Source organism: Panthera uncia, chromosome D1 (genome assembly GCF_023721935.1).
Source record: "Panthera uncia isolate 11264 chromosome D1, Puncia_PCG_1.0, whole genome shotgun sequence".
Taxonomy (NCBI): Eukaryota; Metazoa; Chordata; class Mammalia; order Carnivora; family Felidae; genus Panthera; species Panthera uncia.
Genome location: NC_064808.1, coordinates 38,600,372 through 38,623,411, shown reverse-complemented (window position 1 = coordinate 38,623,411; position 23,040 = coordinate 38,600,372). Strand labels below are relative to the sequence as shown.

Here is a 23,040-nt window from a genome sequence, read left to right as displayed (position 1 = left end):
GTGTCCACGGTTCTCCCTGGGAGAGTTCCTTGGGCTTGGTGGGTGTGGTCAAAGGGCCAAAGTCAGGCTGTATCTCTGTCAACACTATATTTGCTGCAGTGGATTCTTTCAGAGGTGTTTTCATTAGTCCTCTTTTATGTGGCTCAAAAAAGAGATTTTCCTGGTTTAAAACAAGTAAATAATTAAATCCACCATAAAACAGGATTTATCATACAGCTTTCGATTCTAGAAATTGTACAATAAATAAAATATTGTCAAGGGAAAAGTGCCTATGAGGTTATAGGGCCGATTAAATTAGTAACTATCCCAATGATCACTTGACACTTACTGTCCTTTTTACTAGCTAAATTTCCCATTTTTAATTTTGTAGTCCATCCTATGTTCCAAGAATTGAACAAAAAAACCTTTAAGGCAGAATTTTAAAACCTTTTTGACATCATTTTTGATTTAGAATAGTGTTGCAGTTAGTATAAAGCATTCCCATACACCTTTCACTCAGCTTCCTCTAATAGGACTGCTAATTTTAAATGATCCAAAGCTCCTAGGAGTGACTTTTACACACAACACTGCAATAAGTGAAGGCCTACATGGCAGAAACCATGTCCCATTCATCTGTGTGTGTCTCATCTGGCACATGGCTCCATACACTGAGTGCTCAGTAAAACACCACTGATGTGGAAGAGTCAGAAAGCCAAGGAGACCAGGGTGAGGGCTGGCATATGGTCATACTTACAGGCAAAAGCTAGAAGGGAGCAAAACCCAGAGTGCCGACGAGCAAAGAAAGTCTGCTCTTACAATATTTACCCTTCTCACTTTATAGAAGGAAAAATGGGGCCCCATAAGATAAAATTAGTTACCCAAAGTCACAAAGCTGGTTCCTGGCAGAGGCAGGACTGCCACTGAGACATGATGGTAAATGAATAGCAGTTCACAAGTAAGAGTAATGGAGACTATGTTTCTTCCACTTTTGGACACTGGGGACTTCACACATTCTTACTCTCTATCTATCACTATTTTAAAGGAAATGCTTGGAATGACAATAAGTAAAAGAACACAGAGACTCACTAATTCCCCAGTGACTTTAGGAACAAAGATTAATGGGGCTGTTAAACATGTCCGTGATTCCTTAGGATTTATCAAGTGCTTTTCTATTTGTATTCTCACCATATCCTACATGTAATTCTGGTCTGCAGAAGAGGAGATGCTGGCTGAGAGAGGTTACACAGGCCTTGAACCTGAATGTCCTCAATCCAACTATGGTGTTCTTCCAGGGAAATCAGTGTGACGAATACAATGGGGGACCCTCCTGGGCAGGTGCACCTGAAAGGTGCTGACCCAAGAATGGGATTTCTCTAAAGGCTGCTGTCCTTTACCTCAGACTATCAGACACAATAGCAATTCTCATTTGACTGGTATCTAAACCTTTTAGGAACTTTGCCTTTTTCAACCTATCAGTAGCTGGACGCTGATCAAGACACCCCTACTGACAATTCTTATTTACAAAATGCCTATCTCACAAATAGTATTTATGGCCCCCAAGTTTAAGAAGCTGCTGATTCAGTAGAAAATCATCTCAAAAAGAAATCTGATCTCAAAATGTCAGATGCCCTCTCTAAATTCTAATTGTTCAAGAATTCTGAGAAATATCATAATGCAGCTAACGAATTTTATTATTCTTAAAAAAATACCTTTTCTCTCTGCTTATTTCTTTGAGACTTCCATTTGCAATCGAACTATTAAAAGCTTTGGATTACCTTAACTCCGGCCAAACTCTTCCCCTCTTTAAAAATTAAATTTCCCTTTTTTTTGGGTTTTTATAGAAGCTAACTAAAAAGGGATGTAGCTGTAATAAGATATTGGATATGGGAAAATCATAGGGTTAAATCAGGATGGCATTGCTTTTAAAACTGCGAGGATGAATACTAAAGTTAAAAAGGTACCTTTTCATTCTCCATTCTGTAAATTTCTCATACATTTAGAGTTTCTTTAAAAATGAAAAACTGGAGTTGCTCCCAACACCCTGATGGTTTAAGTAGTTCAATCAGTTCTATTAAAACGTTTAATATCCTTAAAAAGAAAAGGAAATAAAGTTAAAGAAAAATAAAACCAGGAGATCGGCTGGATATTCCCTCATGGACACCAGAGGCCACTTAAACAAAGACTAACGAAAAAATGACAAATTACATTTACATTTTATTCCCGACCAGAGATCACGCTCCTGGGCAGAGAACTCCCATCAAACGCCAGTAAATTCCTTCAGCAAACCGATCCACTGTCATGAGACTCAAAGCAAACCACAGAACTTCCAGTGACAGCTTTCTCCCACCTTCAGGGACGGCACGCCATTCTCCAGACCCCACCGAAAAGGACTGTAGCAAGCACTAGCACCCACCTGTTCACAGGTCAGGGTTGGGGACGGAGCCAGCGTCCCAGCCCTGCTTCCGGCTGAGCAGACACGTCCCCAAGCATCTGGATAAAAGTGTACATCTTGATGCCTGAACTTTTCCCCTGACACACACTTGCACAGGCTCAGCAGTAAAGACTTGGGAAATAGCTTGATGGGAAACTTCCAAATTCAGTTCTTAAGTTCCGAACATACTCCGGGTATTTAAAGAGCGCCTTATGATTAAAGACTTATTCTTTTTTTTTAGGACATCCTTAAAAGATGAAAGGCGCTGTGTACGCTCAATTCGGGTGGCGCGTTCACGCCACGATGTTGGATCTCACCAAGGAGGCTGCATTGGTTCAGTGAAGCAACCAGGTACAGTCCCCTGGCCGCCACCCGCTCCGCGCCCCGCGCACTTCCCCCTCCGCCCAGCCAACTACCCCTCCCCCCGGGCCCAGTCCGCGCGCCACCAGCCCTGCAGTTCCCGGACAGCATCCTCGCCGTTCCCAGGGCAACGATTCCTAACCAATCAGAGAGCTGGACGCGGGCCTGCGATTGGTTGGTGGCGCCAGGGGCGGGTCCGGACCTTCCGCCTTCGATTTAAAAATTTGGCGCGGAAAGCCGGACCGTGGCCGGCACCGCCCCTTGGCTGCGCGGGGCTTGAGCGCGGGCAAACCCGCGCCCGGAACCACGGTATCCCCGCCCCTCCCCCTCGCTCGCCCCCTCCCCTCTGCGCGGGAGCTCAGCTCCTCCCTCCACGGCCCCCGGCTGAGCGAGAGGCGGGAAACGGCCGTCGCTGCCGCAGCCCTCCCGATCCCTCTCCCGGTGCCGGGCCGGCTGGGTGCCGCATCCCTCTGCGTCCCGCTGACCTGTCAGTTCACTTCACGGTTGGAGCCTGCGGGGGCTGAGCGGGGGACACTTCGGCACCGCTTTCCCCGCTCAGGTCCGGGAGCCCGCGTGTCAGGCCGTCAGTCGGTCCTCACGCTGCGCCGAGGTGGGTGCCACGGAGGGAAACGCCGGGACCAGGCTTGGCGGGCCGGCGGGCGGGCGGAGGGAGCGTGACCGTCCAGGAGCAGTCAAGCCCCCGATTTGAAATTAACCCGCTCCCGGCGCGAGCCGATCCCGCGGGCTGGGAGGGCCGCTCCCCTCCCCCACGCCCGCTCTTCCCGGCCCCGGACCCCGCGCGCCAATCGCAGCCTTCAGACAAGAGCCGGCGGCGAATCAGGGTGCAGGCACCGCCCTCTGGTCCGCCTCCGAGACAGAGTTGGGGGAAAAGTTCAGCAACTTTTTTTTCCTTTTTTTTTTTTTTTCCCCTGAATACCCCCTCCCCTTGCTAAAGTTGGGGAATGAAGTTTGGCCCGCCCGGGGCACGAGGACTGAGAAGCGGGCGCTCTGCGATTCCCGGTCTGGCGGTCCCACTCCCTGCCCAGCCCCAGATCCACTCACCTGCCCTCCGGACCCCAGCCGGGACCGTCCCCCCTTCCGTCTCTGGCATGCATTATTGTGCTGCCCACCACCTGCCCCATGGCTTCTAGAAAATTGGTGTGCAGAGGGGGAAGCCTGACCAACTGGTGCCCAAACTCGTTAGGCGTGGGGTCTTGGCCGAGATGTGAGAACTCAGGTGTGGGAGGAGGAGTAGCAAGGTTGAAAACCCGCCAAGCCAGTTCCGGGCGTCTGCCTTCTTCCCTCCCGTGGTCTCCCACCCGCTCGTCCTTTTCCCCTCCCTAGTCGTCTTCCCTCACTTTCCCCTCTTTTTCCGGTTTCCGATCCTCGGACAGTTTCAGCATGGAATATTGCAGAGTTCTAGATTGCAGTAGGACTGGGAGACGCTCTAGTCCAAAGCCCTCGTTTTGCAGACAGGGAAACCGAGGCCCGGGGCGGCAGAGCTGCCTTGCCTGTGCCCGGATTGGGTTGCCCTGCGTTGGCTTGCCCGGCGGTTCTCTGCCTTAAAGCGTTTCCCCTTTTCTGGGGACCTGTGCTGGAGTCGCGGTACCGCATGTATTGCCCAACCGCGCCTAGATCAGGGCGCCCATCTACCGACGGTTTGGTTTGAGCTCTTCCCCCTTTTTTGTGGTCTCGCGTCTCTAAGCTCCAGCAAGGCCCACGACCCCGATCCCCCAGTCCCACTCATACTTACGTGTCAGTGAATCACCAGTGCTGATTTGCAGCGCGGGACAGTCTCCTATCCCCGAACAAACGCAATGTAAGGGCGGGGATGCTGTGCTACGGTGGCTGGGGTCGTAGCGCTGCAGCGACAGACCGTAGGACCGGGGGTCCGGGTGGCGAGCAGTGGCTTTTTCACCCCGCAGATCTCAAGCCTAGGGCTGCACAGGGTGGCTGTCCCAACGGTTAGCGCCCTGGTGTCCCTGTCCTCTCCTCCAGCCGCCAGCCGGGGGGCACGGGCCATATCGACTTCAGGCAAATGTTGCTCAGGAAGGCGCTTCTACTTGGAAGTCGGCTTTTAAGCGGGTGCTGTGCAGATGGTCTCAGATTTACAATAAAGAGAGTCACTGGGCAGAGTCTCACCACCACCAGCGCTAAGCAGCTGGTTTTTATTGAACTAGGGTACACCTTTTCTAGAGCAAGGTGTGGTGACACATGCATGAACAAAAGGGGGGCGGTGTTTCTGCTTTAGCCACAGTTTCAGATTTTTGCCTCCCTGTCCCCCACCCCCAGCCCTTAGGGGAGTGCTCCCGTTCCCCTGCGTTCAGGGGCAGTGAGGAATGGGTTCATACCTGATCTACGTGGGCATTTATGCCCCAGATCTGAGTGCCAAGGACCTGTGAGGCACACAGTGCAAGGAACAGCCACCTCTGCTGACACCGCACAGATGGCATCTCATTTGATACTCAGCACAGGTGTTAGTTAACCACGGGCCATGAAAGGGAAGCAGAGCATTTTAAAGTAACCATCCCTAAATGACAGGGCTGGGATTTAAAGCCAAGTCTTGTTTACCTCTAAGGGCTTGCCACTGAAAGCTCTCTTCTTCACTGTGCTGGTGCCTGCCCTCACTTCCTTCACAGGATAGTTGTGTCCCTCTTTCTAGAGAAGGAAACTGAGGCACAGAAAGGGTTAAGTGATGGCCACGTTAGCTGTTGAGTCAGAATTGGAATCCAGGTCTCCCTGCTCCCGGTTCATATATCATCCGATTTCACGGTCTCTGAAAGTTCCTATGAAAACAAGGTTGGCGACACCTGAGAAGGATCTTTAAGCATCTGCCCCTCCCCGCACCCCAGCATAACAAAATAGAGAAAAAGCAGGACGTGTAATCCTTGTTTTAGTGACAATTGTCATATCTTATTGAAGCATGTGAAAGTACAATCCAAGTCACTGACTGATGAAAAGTAGCTCTATGAAGAGTGAAATGGTGTGGTTTTGAAGTCTTAACTCTTTTTTATGTAAGAGGTAATGAAAAAGCAAGCTGAAGCCTTTCTCCTCGACACTATCGTGTGTTGGTTTGAAATTCAGCATGAATATAAAAGGAAGCTATGAGACTACTGAAAGCTTTTCTCTTTATTGCGCAGCTGAGAAGGGAGGATGAGGGGGCAGGTTGGAAATCTTGTAACTTTCCCATCAAACATGCGTTCTGTCGATTAGTTATAAAATCCAAGGGAATATTCGTTTATTTATTTCTGGTCTTTTGTTCACCGTGTTGTGTAATCTGTGTCTCACTGAAGTTAGACCCGTTTTTCAACTCTATGCTGCTACCCTTTATGGTTTGCACAACTTGGAGGGTGAGATGTTGTGTAATACGTTAAGCACTAATCAAGGAGAAAAGATACCAGACGTGAGGGGGAATGATGAGTGCTGTCTGAGGTGTCTAGATTCAAAGGTAACATTCAGGATTTGGGAATCATGTGTCATCACCGGAGCCGCACTCAGTGAAAAGAGCAGCGTCCCCTGCCCCCGCCCCAGGGCTAGAGAGGGAGGTGCTCTAGCTGGTGGGGCTCCTAGACCTTTTTGTCTTGCCGCCCACCTCCCAAGTTTGACCAGGGGGCAATGTGGGGGTTGCGCTTTTTCAACAGCATGAGTTGGCACAGCCACCACAAAACAGCTGTCTAGTGCTTTAAATGGCACAAATCCCCAGGTGCAGGGTTAGATCGCAGCTGCTCGTGACCAGATCTCAGTCCTCCCCGGTTCTTTCAACTAGTTACTCTGTCCCCAGATGAATTGTGCTGGGTCCAGTCTGGGCAGGGTTTAAAGAGGGTGGATACAAGCAAGGGACGCAGGCGGTGGGACAAGCCTGGATCTGGCTTGTGCCGACTGTGGAGCTAGATTTGGTCCGAACCTGTTGGCAGGGGTAGGCGGCTGTGGGAGAAGTCCCCTGCAGCTCTCCTTGGCTTCCTGTGGGAAACCTCACTCAACTGATGAGCCCTGGATGGATATCTGCAGCCCTGGACTCAGCTGCAGCCGCAACAGTTGCTTCCATATATCGAGCAATTACCACATCTAAATTTTTTAAATGCTTTGGGGATAACTGAACACAAAATACTGAAGGCCCTTTTATAGAATGGGAGTCTGAGTTCTGTGCTCGCTGTATTACTATGTCATCCAATCTTAAAATTATCACAGAGCTGAGGATCATGTAGTCTTAGTGCTTATTTGTAGATTGGAGGAACCCATTTTTTCCAGGTTCTAGAGCATTAAAAATGTATATATACAGATTCCTGGGAGTGGGGGCAGGAATTTATTACATGAAAAAGTCCCAGTCAGTGCAGGAATCCCAAAAGCTCCATGGTTAGCAATGATTACCTTTTGCTTGAAGTCTGGTCGTGAAAGGTAACTGGGCTGACCCCCCTTTAGGCAGATTCCTTATGTCCTGTCTTGATCACAACCCTGTACACCCATCTCTGGCACAGACACCCCATCTACACCACTGTGAGCTCCTGGAGGGTGGGGAGAGGGACTTCCTTATCTCTTTGTCCCCAGAGTGCCCAGCTGGGTACCTGTCCCAGAACTGGAGCTTGGTGAGCTTGGTAAGTGTTGGTTCATTGAATAAGGCCCTAGTCTCGAGTGCCATCTCGCCAAGCCCAGAAGATACCTTGTCTTTTAACCTCTTTATCTTCAGGGCCAAGTTCAGTGCCTGACACCTACTTGGTTCTCAATAATGTTAGAGAAAATGAGCTCATAATTACCATCCTTAAAAAAAATTTTTTTTTTTTACTTCAACTACTATTTCCACCTCCCTCCCATACGCATAACTGTTTTATCTATTCATTTACTAAAGCACAGTAAATGCATAGCATGTCCTGAATGCCTTCCAAGCCCTGAATTAGGTGCCCTGTGTATACAGGTGAGTGAAAGAGGCCAAGTCCTTGCCCTTTTGGAATTTACAGTCAAGCAGGAGAACAGTGGCACAAAACGTTAACTGCTGTTACTATTATTACTATTATCATTTTATTTTTTTCTCCTAAATGTGAGACCTCTCTGCCGCTCCTCAATCTAGCAGACGTGACTTTTCTCTACATTCTTCCTCTGTTGTACTTATTTAGCGACTTAGTGAGTTTTCCGTAGGTATTTTTCTCCCCTAGGAACCCGTATTCTGTTCTTTTCCTCCTTTCAGCCACATGTAGGAGTCACTTGCTCTGAGCCCAGGGACTGTGCTGGGCACTTGTCCTCTGATGACAGAGACAAGGCCCACCTTTCACTTACCACTCTTCTTTCTCTCTTTTTCTTTTTGCAGGGACATGACCTTCATTTGGAGAAGTTGTTTGCTTTTCTGAGTCTTTCACACTGCTGCTTCAGAGTCACTGGAGGAGGCCTGGTTTCTCATGGAATGATCACTGAAGTCAGCTTAAGTTAGTTACTTCAACCTCGGCCCCGCTGTCACGTGTGTCCTGGAGTGGGGAGCCGGGAAGACAGAACAGGGTCCTGATCAGCCACATCGGGCTCCGTGGCATCTCCCCACAGGCTTCCAGTCCGTCACCGAGCCCTCCAGTCTCCCACTTCTTCCTCTAACAGTGCCTCCGTGGCACCTGTGAATTCCCCTTAAAGTCATGGATTTCAGGATCTGATTTGACCTAAGATATCCCACGATACCCAGACATAATTTGGTAGAATTTAGCTGCTCACTGTACTGCTTTATCATACAATACAGAGATTGACTAGGACATACATAATTCCTTTTGTTGACAAACTACTTAGGATCTTCCAAAAAGAAGTAGGTAACTCTCCTCTCAGCTTTCACTGCAAATGCTCAATAAAATCTCACAGTATGTTTCAGTATGGAAATTGGCTACAGTAGATTGCATTTGAATCTGCCCACAAAATGGATAGTTTTACATGTGCGTTTTAAATAGCGCTGAGCTTTGTTCCAAATTCAATCTCGGAAGTAAGAGTCTATAATTGTTTTCAAGTTAGTTCGAATGATATGAAATGACATTTTTTTATTACAAAAGGAAAGATACTGGTTAACCAAAATTTTCAGGTGCTCGTTATAGCTTGGTGTCATTGTGATAATGTCGCATCTACGTCATATCATAGATGGTTGCCTCTTAAGGAAACTCGGGGTTTGGAGAAGGGAGAGGCATCTTCCTGTCGGTTATCTTCTTTGAACGAGGATAGGATGTGGATACAAGTTAGGGCTTTGGAGGGAAATAGACCGTGGTTCCAAGTCACCTCATCGTTACATCTGTGTGACCTTAGCTAAATTACTTAACATCTCTGAGCGTCACATTCTCCTCCTCACTGAAGTAGGGATCAAAACACCCACCTTGAAGGGTTGCTGTGGGGCTAGATGAGATGAGGGATGTAAAGGACTTAGCACAACGTTCGCACATTAAGGTAAGTACTAAGTAATAATTGTTATATTCTTTTTTAAAAAAATTTTAATGCTTGTTTATTTTTGAGAGACAGACAGAGTGTGAGTGGGGGAGGGGCAGAGAGAGGGAGACAGAATCCAAAGCAGGCTCCAGGCTCTGTGCTGACCGCTCAGAAACCACGAACGCGGAGCTTGAACCCCTGGACTGTGAGATCATGACCTGAACCAAACTCACGTACTTAACCCACCGAATCACCCAGGTGCCCCTGTTCTACATTCTTATGATCCAGACAAATCAAGATTCCTTTTTGTTTTTTATTTTTTCTGGTTGTGATCACTCTGGGAAAAGAGATTCCCAGGAGCCAGACTATTTGGCCAGGAAATCGTTCCTCCTGACCCGCTGGGTCTGCGTCTTCTGTCCCCTTCCGCTACCTCCCGCCATCCCCTGCAACTGGGAAGCTGTGCTCAGTGCTCAGCTGTGGGGGCAGGTCTTTGAAACCTACAACTAACAGTCTGCTTCAGCTTTTTTTTCGCGGGGGGAGGGCGGACTTCATTTATAGATATGCTTGAGAAAGATACACTGAACAAGAAAAAGTACTCTAAGATAACTAATAACTAAGATAATTCTTAGTAGAATTGGTAAGTGCATCCTAATTTAAGGTTTCTCATCTAGTTTGTTGGCTCTATTAGTACATATTGCCTTCTCCTGCTCTCTGCTGTTGTATCTCTTCTCCCAGCATATAAACATCTTAATTGCTCTAAGCACAGCCCCCGGCATTGAGTTGATTTGGTTAATACTGGCCAACTGGCTTACAACCCAAAGACTCTGGCTCTAGCCCTGGCCGTGCTGGCTCTGTGACCTAAGGTAAGCCATGAACCTCTTTGTACCTCAGGCTCCTTTTCTGTGAAAGGGGCTGGAAATGTCTGTGACATAAAGACTTCACGGATGGTGTGGGACCAACCGAGGCAACAAACTTAAAAAAAAAAAAAAAAAGAAAACATTAATTTGTATTTGATTGTAAGGAAATAGTCTGATTAATATGATCTAGTATCTTGCTAGGAACTGTCACATGCTGTGTGATCTTAGACAAGCCACCCAACTCCTCTGAGCTGCACTTCTCCTGTGGTATGGAAGGGGGAGAGCAGACTTGATTACTTGAGTCTCCCAACATTGTATGATTCTGTGCCAAGGCTGAGGTCCCCTTGGAAACGGGAAAAGGCACAGGCTTTGAAGTCTGACAGACTGGGGTCGATCCCCTGATTCATCGTTTGCTGTCTTTCTTTGTTTTTCTGGACCCTTACAGGAGTGTCTCAGAGGGTTGTGGGTATTCGTGAAAACTTAACAGCAGTTTGGGTGAAGGGCAGTTTTGCCTCTGCAGTTAAGACAGCAGCTGTGAGCAGAGCTCTGCAGTGACAGAAAATGGATCAGACCAAGATTTAGGTCTGTAATTTCCAAACACCAGGGGCCCATTTGATAGAACCAGTTTGCTTTGGCGTGTTGAATTTTTGTTGCGTGCATGACAGTGCCCCCTCCAAGAACCGGGCTGGTTTATTGGCCCCTTTGCCATTTTGCTGCTCTCAAGGTATAGCTCAAGCGTTTCAGACAGGGCCCCGCCCCCCGGCCCTGGCCCAGGGGCCTGCAGCTGTGTCAATAGGCCTTTGAAGTTCACACAGCAGCTGACTGGTCAGCAGCCCCTGGGATCATCTTGGCCACGTCTGTCCCCGGAAATCAGGAAAGGGATGTGGAAGCTGGTGTTGCCTTGAGAGGCATGGGCAGGAAAATGATGGAGCCCTTGATGAGAAGACGGGAGGAATTTACCCAAATTCATGGGCCAATTTCATTAGCAGAGATTGTTCCTCACTGCTGTTTCTCCTTCTGGCTCAAAAGCTTAATCATCAAAATGTGAATATTTGTTCCGGAGAATTTGAGTGTGGAGTATTATTATTATTATTTTGTATCCCCTACCTGGGGGCTCTGGCATTCTTTTGTTCAGCGTTTACTTCGTACTCTCTTCGGACAGGTACTTTGCAGGTGCATCACATTATCATCCCATTTTATCTTATTTAATCTTCACATTCCTGAGGAGTATGTTGTTTTTATCCCTATTTTGCAACGGAGGAAAGCTCTGGGAGGTGAAAACTGGCTGAGGGTGACACAGTTAGCAAATAGCATAGCAGGTGTCCCTAACTGACTCGTAAGCCCGTGTTCAGAACTCCTACTCTATGCTCCTTCCTATGGGGAGAGCTTTGTTTGGATAATGTGCTGGGTAACTGGGAATCAGAATCTTTGCTGACTAGCAAGCCCCCTTTTCTGTCCATGATATTCACATTCAAAACCATAGTCATCTCCTCCTCCTCTTTCTCCTTGCTCCGCACATCCTCTTGGTCACTGAGTCCTGTCAGTTTGTCCTTCCCAATGTCCCTTGCATTTCTTTTCATTCATACCCTTGTTACTGCATGCTTGGACCATTGCAGTAGCCTCCTAGCTCACATTGTGACCAGTCTTTTCCTTTTCTATCCTTTCTGCTCGTCCTGCCAGATTCATCTTCCTTTAACACTGCTTTGTCCTAAAATATCATTTAAAATGTTCCAAGGACTTTCTGTGGCTCACAGGATAAAGTTAATAATAGAGTTAATAATAGTTAATAATAAAGTTAATAATAGATAAAGTTACTCAGGGCTTGAAATTGAGATCCACACCCCCCCCCCCCCCCGTCGCCATGTCCCCCTGCCACAATTGACCTCACAGCTGCTTTCCAGCCCCACACATCACTTCAGCATCTTTGCCCATGCGGTACCTTCTACCTAGAATGTTACACATCTTTCTACTCAGTCTCCCCTCTGTTAAAATCTCATCCTGGCCTGTCGTCAATGAAGCCTTCTCCAGTTGTCTTGCAGGCATGATGCCCCATCCCGGAGCATTTTGTAACACTTAAGCAGTACATCTCACATGTAACTTCACTGCAGTTATCCGTGTGCCAACGTTTCCTGCCTAATCCCAATGTGAGGAGGGAACCCGCGTGCGTGTGCCCGTGCATGTGTGTGTTTCCCACTATGGTCGTTGTTACTTGCATAGTGCCTTGTGCATAGTGGGCCATTACTTGGTTGAATGAATGAACTAATGAAGGGAGGAAACTAAACGGGAAGAAATAAGTCACTTTTTGGGTGTTAATATGTGCCAGACAGTGTTCTTGGTACTTTTATAGGTAACGATTCCTTTATTCCTTGCATCTACCCCGAAAGATAGGTGATACTATTGTCCCCGTGACAGAGATGAGGAAACCAGGGCACAACGAGCTGAAGTAACTTGCCAGAGAATTAATGATGGATCCAGGATTCAAATCCACACAGTCTGTCTCCAGAACCAAGGTTCTCCCTGGGGCTACCTCTCCAGGACTCTTTTTCACCTCTCCATGGACAGTCCTGAGCCTGAGAGGTTCACTCACATAAGAAATGCTTCACAGACTTGAAGCAGGTGGGTTCAGGAGACTCTGAGGATGGCCCGGATCCGGCCTTTCTTTTCTGCGTCAGCCCACAAAGCCTTGCCCACCTCAGGGATGCGCACTGGGCAAGTTGGCGAGCCAGGGTAACCAGTCTCAGCTGCTGGGCCGGTGCTGTGTAAAAATGGAGCCTGTGTTCCACGTCCTAGGAAACATGGCAACTTCATTAGACAGTCATCAGATTGTGGGCCAGGGGCTCCTAGAACCCTCCACTTCAGGCATGAGACGATTACTCAGTTAATAATCCTAATCAGCCTAGTGCACATGCCCTATGTTTATCACTCCTGTCTCATAATCAACTTTCATATTTTTCTTAACTTTACAACTCAATCTGTGCACCAGAGTGACTGCAAACCCATATTTATCTTATTTAGCAAACATTTACATGTGCTGCAATTAGCCTCACATGTTGTGTGATCAACGTCCTTTGCTAATTGCATAATTCCTTTCGTGTTTAATTATCAGATGGCATCCTTTTTGCATACGTGTGTATGTGTGTGTGTGTGTGTGTGTGTGTGTCCATCTCCACGGTTTGCTGCTGGTTGTGAGCTGCATGCGTCCCAGGCTGAGGCACCTGCAATGACAGAACCAAAGACATTCGAGGGCTGGGAGGAGCGGCCTTTTTTGTTCACAGGTGAGGAAACAAGGCCCAAGAAAGCGAAGGGACCCCCTATCCAAATAGCTCATTACTGAGAAGTCCCGAAGGCATGGAAGGATGAATGTAATCTGCAAAGAATATCCCCCAAACCATTCCAGGGTAGAAATTCCGTGAATAATTCAATCCAGCCTTGGTGATTAGCGTGGAACTTAAGTCTGGACAAGATTAGGCCAGGCCTAAAAGAAATCAAGTTACTGGCAAGGAAGAATCTTAGGATATCCTGAAGTTACAACACTTAGCAATTGTTTTGCAGTTGTCAGGCTGCTTATCCCCAGCACATGTTTCCTTATAAGGGAGGCTGGCTAACCTCTTTCTTCTTCCTTCGGCATCTTCTTGTAAAATATTTTATTCCTCTCCAAGCCCAGGTGAAAAGAGAGTGGACGATCCACTCAGGAATTAGGGATCAGCACAGAGAGAATCAGAATGGTATTAGAGCTGAGTGGAGACCCAAAGATCTAATCTACAGAACTTGCTCTATAGGCCGGCATCTAAAGTCACAGCACTGGTTGGTAGCCGATCTGGGACTTGAGTCCGTGTCTCTTTACTTGGGGCTCGGGTTTTTCTCCACACAGTGCTCTGCTAAGGAAGAGACCAAGAGGACAAGGTGTGCCTTGACACCTTGCACTTTCCTTCCTTCCTCCACACCTTTACATCGTTCCTGGGAGTGCTAAGCCAGGGCTGTAGGGGTGCAGAGGTTAAGGTAGTCATCTTGTCTGGGATGAGAGGGCTAGGGAAAGGAACACCCCCGATGGGGAAGGCACCTGCTCCCCATTGCGGAGATTTTGAACCCAGGATTTAAGAGAATGCAATGGAGCCCAACACAAGCGTCTGGTCCACAGCAGGGTCTCTTCCAGTATTTGCAGAATGAGCATGTGCACCGGCCAGGGGATGAGGTGGGGGGGGGGAGGCTAGAAAAGTAAGAGGAGGCTAGCTATTGCTACCTGGAGCTTCTTTGCTTAGAAGGCAGAGGACATCACAAGAGACTTGTCACAGTGGACTTCGTCCCTTCACCTGCCCCAGAAGAAAGATGCAATCATTAATGTGGAAGCACCAAGGATCATTGGGGCTGGAAAATATAGGCCAGTGGTGTGCTGAGAAAGAAGAGGAGAACGGCTATTGGCCTCTGCCAAATCTGCCGAACTGGGAAACCTTCCTACTGCTGCCGACAGCAATAGGGAGGCCCTGCTCTCTGAGCCCCTAGCAGCCACGGCGCTGCGACTGCTACTAGGGCACTGGCCACCCCCGTCAGCTATACACCCTCTGCATCTCTTGGCTCCTATCACAGTGTCTAGGAAATAGTAGGTGCTCAGTAAACGTATATGGAACAAATGAATGCGTGCACTGGACGCTGTTGGAATGTGTGGCTGTCCTCAAGTTGGCAAGGAGAAAAAACATACGGAAAGCCAAAGTAGTATTAACGTTTTTAAAAAATTTTTTTTAATGTTTTCTTTTATTTATTTATTTATTTATTTATTAACGTTTATTTATTTTTGAGTCAGAGAGAAACAGGTAGTGAACAGGGGAGGGGCAGAGAGAGAGGGAGACACAGAATCTGAAACAGGCTCCAGGCTCTGAGCTGTCAGCACAGAGCCCGACGCGGGGCTCGAACTCATGGACTGTGAGATCATGACCTGAGCCGAAGTCGGGCGCTTGACCGACCGAGCCACCCAGGCCCCCCAACAACGTTTTAATAACGTGTATAGATGGGCCAGAGCAGTAAGATTAAATTTACCTAGTGCAAATGTGACACAAAATCTACTTTGAGTTTCAAAAAGTTGCTTGCCCAAACAGAGAGTGGGGTATGAGGCCCAGTCCATATTTTCCAAAGCCAGCAGGGGGTGGGTCGTGGCAGGCCTAAGCTCAATGTGGAATAAGATTGTGATGCGGCTGCCAAAATGGGATTGGATTCCATAAGTAGAGGCCGGGTCCAGACCAATGCAGGTGACACTGCCTGTAGTTTTGAGCCCACTCAGGTCACATCTAGTGTCTAACGCTCATTTGGGGTTTCATGAACAGCCACACTTTAACCAAGCCAATGCTTTCGTTTATGAAGTGTTTTCCCAGGCGTTATCTCATCACGCTGTGCCAAAGAGATGGTTTCTATACCGTCAAGGGCAAGCTGACTTGCTCAAGGTCACCTAGCCAGCGAGTGGCAGAGCCCAGCCTTCTGACCCCTTGTCCATACTCTTTCCACTGCATCACACTGCCTTTATGCAGGCCAGAGCCCCACTGCGCAGCATCTAAAAGCAAGACCAGCGTGACGCTTGTCAAGTGCTGTCAACAGCGGACACGCTCAGATGGGCACCTCACTATCAGACAGCCTGACAGTGATGTCTCAGAAACCACCTTTCCAAACCCAGGAGGGCTCTGACGGGCCAGCTCACAGCCGCAGGTGCAGTGGCCCTGGCCTCTGTCAGAACTGGTACCAGACAAACATGGAACATCACCTCACCTCTGAATGAGCCCAGGAAAGGACAAATCTTCATGCTTAGCTCGTCGGGTCCCATGGAAAGGATTTGTGAGCTGGACTGTGAAGGAGGAAGAGGGAAAGGAAAAGAGCTAACATCTGTCAGATGCCTATTAAGTGTCTGGCTCAAGACATTCACATATATTTGTTTCCTGTTTCTAACGCAGTGCCCGTTTCTGCAGCCTGGCTGCTCACCCTGGTCACTGTTTGACTCCTCCACTGCCTGTGTCGGGTTGTCATAATAATCCCGCACATTCATCTGGTCTCCCCCCCCCCCCCCCCCCGTGGTTACCCGCTTTCCAAAAAAAAAGCCCATGAAGAAAAAAAAAAACCTGCATGCTCTCACTTATATGTAGAATCTTAAAAAGTCGAATCTATAGAAACAGCATGTAGAACCATGGTTAATGGAGGCTGGGAGGTGGGGGAAATGTTGGACAAAGAGCACAAAGTTGCAGTAATACGGGATGACCATGTCTAGAGACCTCATGCACAGCATGATGGCTGTTCTTTTTTTTTTTTTTAATTTTTTTTAACGTTTATTTATTTTTGAGACAGAGAGAGAGCATGAACGGGGGAGGGTCAGAGAGGGGGAGACACAGAATCCAAAACAGGCTCCAGGCTCTGAGCCGTCAGCACAGAGCCTGACACGGGGCTCGAACTCATGGACCACGAGATCATGACCTGAGCCCTGAGCCAAAGTCGGCCGCTTAACCGACTGAGCCACCCAGGCGCCCCGATGGCTATTCTTAATAAGACTATTACATACTGGAAATATACTAAGTAGAATGCAGGTGCTCTCATCACAAAAAGGTAGCAATGCAAAGAGATGTGTTAGTTTTATTAGTAATCACTTCACTATATATATGTATATAAAATCCTAATTTTTATTAAAAACAAAGAGATGGGTAGGGCAGGAAAGCCTTTCTGTCCTTTGTCCATCTGTCCACTCATCCATCCTTTCATTTGTTCTTTAACAGATATTTATTAACTTACTCCTCTGTGCTAGGGACTGTGTAATGCACAAGGGAAGCAAGGATTTCTGGGAAGCTCTTGGGAGAGATACAAACTTCTATGAGAAAAGGAGGTATATTTGGGTCTTGTAAGTAGGGAGGGTGGTGGTGGTGGGATGTCATTGCAGACCGTGACCAGCAGGTGGCACTCTGGATCCCAGGAGGCTCCAGAGCCCTTTCAGCCTCCCACGCCTCACTTTCATTTTATATTCATTACTGTACTTAAAATCAAATTCTGAGTCATATCATTGAAAGACTGTGTTCAATTTGGTTTTAATTCCATTTATTTGATATTAATTGTTTCATGCTCTTCTAAAAATGGTTAAATTAAATCTAGTTGTGTCAGGGCTTTCTGGGTAAGTAAAAGACATGTCCAGAAATTTAGAGTCCTAAATAAATTAACACCTCTAGTGACTGGTACTAGCTCCTGAATTCCTCTTGTAGGAAATACGCCTTTTGTAGGAAAAGTTAATACTGTTGGGAAAATACCTGGAAGGATACACTTTAAGAGTCAGTTGTGCGGTCTCCTAGTGGCGAGACTATCGACAGTTTTCTTTTAGCTTTGTCTTCACTTTGTTCATTTTTCACAGCATGTATTAATTTTTCTTTTAGGTTTTCATTGAAGTATAACCTCCAAATGGAAAAGTGTGCAAATGTCAATCAGCTTGGATTTATGTATTTATACACATGCGTCATGTTCACCCAGATTAAGATATACCCCCAAAAGCCCCCCATAAATATACCCCATAAATAGATATACCCCATAAAGCCCCCCTTTCTAGTCACCTTCCCCTTTCTACGGACCTTCCCTACCCTCCGGAATCATTTTTCTTTTCTTTTTTTTTTTTTTTCAATTTACATCCAAATTAGTTAGCATATAGTGCAACAATGATTTCAGGAGTAGATTCCTTAGTGCCCCTTACCCGTTTAGCCCACCCCCTCCCACAACCCCTCCAGTAACCCTCAGTTTGTTCTCCATATTTATGAGTCTCTTCTGTTTTGTCCCCTTCCCTGTTTTTATATTATTTTTGTTTCCCTTCCCTTATGTTCATCTGTTCTGTGTCTTAAAGTCCTCATATGAGGGAAGTCATACGGTATTTGTCTTTCTTTGACTGACTAATTTTGCTGAGCACAATACTCTAGGTCCACGTAGGTGCAAATGGCAAGATTTCATTCTTTTTAATTGCTGAGTAATACTCCATTGTGTGTGTGTGTGTGTGTGTGTGTGTGTGTGTGTGTATATACACACACACATACATACATATACCACTTCTTCTTTATCCATTCATCCATCGATGGACATTTGGGCTCTTTCCATACTTTGGCTATTGTTGATAGTGCTGCTATAAACATGGGGGTGCATGTGTCCCTTCGAAACAGCACACCTATATCCCTTGGATAAATACCTAGTAGTGCGGTTGCTGGGTCATAGGGTAGTTCTACTTTTAATTTTTTGAGGAAACTCCATACTATTTCCAGAGTGGCTGCACCAGCTTGCATTCCCACCAGCAGTACAAAAGAGATCCTCTTTCTCTGCATCCTTGCCAACATCTGTCGTTGCCTGACTTGTTAATTTTAGCCATTCTGACAGGTGTGGGGTGCTATCTCATTGTGGTTTTGATTTGTATTTCCCTGACAATGAGTGATGTTGAGCATCTTTTCATGTGTCGGTTGGCCATCTGGATGTCTTCTTTGGAAAAGTGTCTATGCATATCTTTTGCCCATTTCTTCACTGGATTATTTGTTTTTTGGGTGTTGAGTTTGAGAAGTTCTTTATAGATTTTGGATACTAAGCCTTTATCTGATATGTTGTTTGCAAATATCTTCTCCCATTCCTCCAGTTGCCTTTTAGTTTTGGTGATTGTTTCTTTCACTGTGCAGAAGCTTTTTATTTTGATGAGGTCCCAATAGTTCATTTTTGCTTTTGTTTCCCTTACCTCCGGAGGCGTGTTGAGTAAGAAGTTGCTGTGGCCAAGATCAAAGCAGTTTTTGCCTGCTTTCTCCTCGAGGATTTTGATGGCTTCCTGTCTTACATTTAGGTTTTTCATCTGTTTTGAGTTTATTTTTGTGTCTGGTGTAAGAAAGTGGTCCAGGTTCATGCTTCTGCATGTCGCTGTCCAGTTTCCCCAGGACCACTTGCTGAAGAGACTGTCTTTATTCCATTAGATATTCTTTCCTGCTTTGTCAAAGATTACTTGGCCATACGTTTGTGGGTCCATTTCTGGGTTCTCTGTTCTGTTCCATTGATCTGAGTGTCTGTTTTTGTGCCACAGGAATCATTTTCCTAATACCATAGCTTAGTTTTGCCAATTCTGGAACTTCATATAGATAGAATTATACAGGATCTCCTCTTTTGTATCTGGACCCTTCTTGTTCAAGATCATGTTTTTAAGTTGATGTGTCTAAACACAGAAAAACTCACGAATCTGGTTGTCGCGTGTGGTGGAAACCTGTTCTTTTTCACTGATGCGTAGTATTCCATTATGTGAATATACTGCAGGTATTTTTTTTTTAAGTTTATTTGTTTTGAGAGAGAGAGAGAGAGCACATGAGCAGGGGAGGGGCAGAGAGAGGGACACAATTCCAAGCAGGGTCTTTGCTGTTAGGGCAATGAGTTTAGACAGCAGGAATTGGCTTGGGCACAGATTCACAGGGTCTTTGAGAGAGAATGAAGGGTTAGCCCATTTGGGATAGGCTGGCGGTGGCTGTCCCACTGGTTGTGTGCCCTCGGGGCAAGCCTTTTAAGTCACCTTGTTCTCACTGAGCCCCAGTCTCCTTGTCTGTAAATGTGCAGCATTACCAGATTGAGAAGAAAGAAAAAAACCAGAACATCTAGTTAAATTTGAATTTCAGGTAGTGATGAATAATTTCTTGGTATGAGTATGTCCTGAGTATCACGTGGGATATACTTATCCTAAAGAATTGCTCATTGTTCATTGTAATTCAGATATAACTCTATTTTAACTGGCAACACCAAAAAGAGGTATAATCACAAACACAATCGTTTGTGCGAAAGCGTTCATCATAGGTAGAAAAGTATGTGTAGATGAAAGAAACCAGAGAGGGCCAGAGAAGCAGAGAGGAGGACCCCCAGGTTTGGAACTGGGCTCCGTAAGCCCCAGCAGGACAGGGAGCTGGTCTCTCTTGGCCACCACCACCCCAGTGCCCAGCTCATGCCTGACTCTGAGAAGGAGGCACATCAACATTATCTGGGGAATTACTGAATGGATATGATTTCCAGTTCCTGCATTTACTTGATTTTCACCTTAGGTAAGCTATATTTTCCCATTCTGTGGTTCTGTTTTCTTTTTTATTTTTTTTTATTTTTTTTTAATGTTTATTTATTTTTGAGACAGAGAGAGACAGAGCATGAACGGGGGAGGGTCAGAGAGAGAGGGAGACACAGAATCTGAAACAGGCTCCAGGCTCTGAGCCGTCAGCACAGAGCCCGACGCGGGGCTCGAACTCACAGACCGTGAGATCATGACCTGAGCCGAAGTCGGACACTCAACCGACTGAGCCACCCAGGCGCCCCTGTGGTTCTGTTTTCTTATTGCATTCATTCAACAAATCCTTCAGGGAGCCAAACTCTGCCAGGTACTAGTGAGAAACCCGATGCACTGAGAGGTTTCTGCCCTTCTGGAGTTTGTCTTATAAAGAAGGAAGAGAGAAAGTCTGTCACTCTCTCTCAAAATAAATAAACTTTAAAAAATAAAGAGATAAAAATCCCCTTCTCCTAGCTTTTGTCAGGGAGAGATAACAATAAATGAACAAGTGAAACAAACTGAGATACCTGTTATAGAGACAGAACAGGGACGAGGAGGGGAGAATGGGTGGGGGCAGGCAGAGAAAGCCTCCCTGAGCTGAAAGGAAAGAGGTAAGGGAGAAAGCCACCTGAATATCTGGAAACAGAATGTCTCAGGCTGGACAGACAGTGAGTGCAAAGACCCTGAGGTGGGGACATACCCTGCCTGGTATGTTCAAGGGAACGGCAGAGAGGCTGGGGTGACAGAAACAAGTTAGAGAAGGGGAGCGAGATAAGGGGAGGGAAGGGAGATAAGCCAGAGCAGAAGGGGCTTTGACCTCTGAGCCATCGCCAGAACTATGGGCTCAGCGCACACTTGAGAAGGGCTTGCTCCTTGGTTGGAATTTGTTCCATGGGGATAGAGCTTTGAGTCTGTGAGGAGCAGGGGAGCCTGTGCCTGGCTTTGTGATGCTCCCTGTCCCCAAACCCAACTGGCGGGCTTTTCACTCTCTTTGATGCAGCCTGGAATACACAGTGGCTCTTCCCACTCAAGCCCATGCTGTGGGGCTCAGATGGATCTTTTTCACCTGAAATAGGACCAACTCAAAAAGCACTTGTGAAATCAAGTCTAGATTTGCATTACCTGTCTCCGTCTCAGGGTGAGTTTTTTAGGTTCTTAACAGACAGAATTGATCCTTGTGGTCGGCAGATTCTGTATTTGCAAACTCACCTGCTTGCTAAAACTTGATTGTGACTTCCGAATGGGGCTCCCTGGGCTTCACGGTCATTCGCTGACGTGCGCGGGTGGGGAAGAGTGAGCTGGCCCTTCGCGCACATTCCCAGTGAGGCGGAGCAAGGTGAGGCCCCGCCTCCTTGTTTCAGTTACACTGTGAACAAGGATTCCCTCACAGTCTACCTTGGGCCCAGGTTTTTGCGTTTTTGTGCCTTTTCGTGATTTTACTGCTTAAAACGTGTCTTCAATAAATGGTGCTGGGAAGGGGGCACCTGGGTGGCTCAGTCGGTTGAACATCCGATCGGCTCAGGTCCTGATCTCACGGGTTGTGGGTTCCAGCCCTGCGTTGGGCTCTGGGCTGACAGCTCAGAGCCTGGAGGAGCCTGCTTCAGATTCTCTCTCTCTCTCTCTCTCTCTCTCTCTCTCTCTGCCCCTCCCCCGCTCCTGCTCTGTCTCTCTCTTTTAAAAAATTAAAAAGAATAATAAAAAATTTTTAAAAAATGGTGCTGGGACAACCGGACAGCCACATGCAAAACAATGAAACCGGACCCACTTTCTTACACCACACACAAAAATGAACTCAAAATGGATTAAAGACTTGAATGTAGGACCTGAAACCATAAACCTCCTAGAAGAAAACACAGGACATAAGCTTCCTGGCATTGGTCTTGAAGATTTTTTGAATCTGACACCGACAGCAAAAGCAACAAACACATAAATAAATGAGTGGGGCTACATTATACTAAAAAGCTTCTATACAGCAAAGGAAACCATCAACAAAATGAAAAAGCAACCTCCTGCTTGGTAAAAGATATTTGCAAATCATATATCTGATAAAAGGCTAATATTCAAAATATATAAAGAACTCCAACTCAATAGCAAAACAAAACCAAACAAAAATGAAACCAAGCAATCTCATTAAAAAATGGACAGAGGGGGGCGCCTGGGTGGCGCAGTCGGTTAAGCATCTGACTTCAGCCAGGTCACGATCTCGCGGTCTGTGAGTTCGAGCCCCGCGTCAGGCTCTGGGCTGATGGCTCGGAGCCTGGAGCCTGTTTCCGATTCTGTGTCTCCCTCTCTCTCTGCTCTGTCTCCCCCGTTCATGCTCTGTCTCTCTCTGTCCCAAAAATAAATAAAAAACGTTGAAAAAAAATTAAAAAAAAAAATGGACAGAGGATCTGAACAGACATTTTTCCAAAGAAGACATCCAGATGGCCACCAGGTACATGAAAAGATGCTCAGCATCACTCATCATCAGGCAAATGCAAATCAAAAGCACAATGAGATAGCACCTCACACCTGCCAGAATGGTTAGAATCAAAAAGAGAAGAAGTAACAAGTATTGGTGAGGACGTGGGGAAAAGGCAACTGTTGTGCACCTTTGGGAATGTTAACTGGTGCAACCACTGTGGAAAACAGAATGGAAGTTCCTCAAAAAATTAAAAACAGAACTACCCTATGATGTGGAAATTCCACTTCTGGGTATTTATTCAAAGAAAACGAAAACAGCAACGTAAAGAGATATGTGTGTCCCCATGTTTATTGCAGCATTATTTACAATAGCCAAGATGTGGAAACAAGCTAAGTGTCTGTTGATGGATGAGTGGATAAAGAGATCGTGCACATATATAAATGGAATATTATTCAGCCATAAAAAGAATGAAATCCTGCCATTTGCAGCAACGTGAATGGACCTCCCGGGCACTATGCTAAGTGAGTAAGTCAGATAGAGAGAGACAAATGCCACATACGTGGTCCCTTATATGTGGAATCTGAAAAAC

The 23,040-nt window shown here is 46.6% G+C and overlaps 1 long non-coding RNA gene across 1 annotated transcript; it reads left to right on the top strand.

Moving 5' to 3' along the window:
• The first annotated feature begins 3,115 nt into the window (after window positions 1-3,115).
• On the top strand, window positions 3,116-8,608 carry LOC125913414 (uncharacterized). The gene is made up of 2 exons (XR_007455011.1): window positions 3,116-3,380; window positions 8,070-8,608. It is a non-coding gene; the product is annotated as an uncharacterized LOC125913414 (long non-coding RNA).
• Window positions 8,609-23,040: the final 14,432 nt, after the last annotated feature.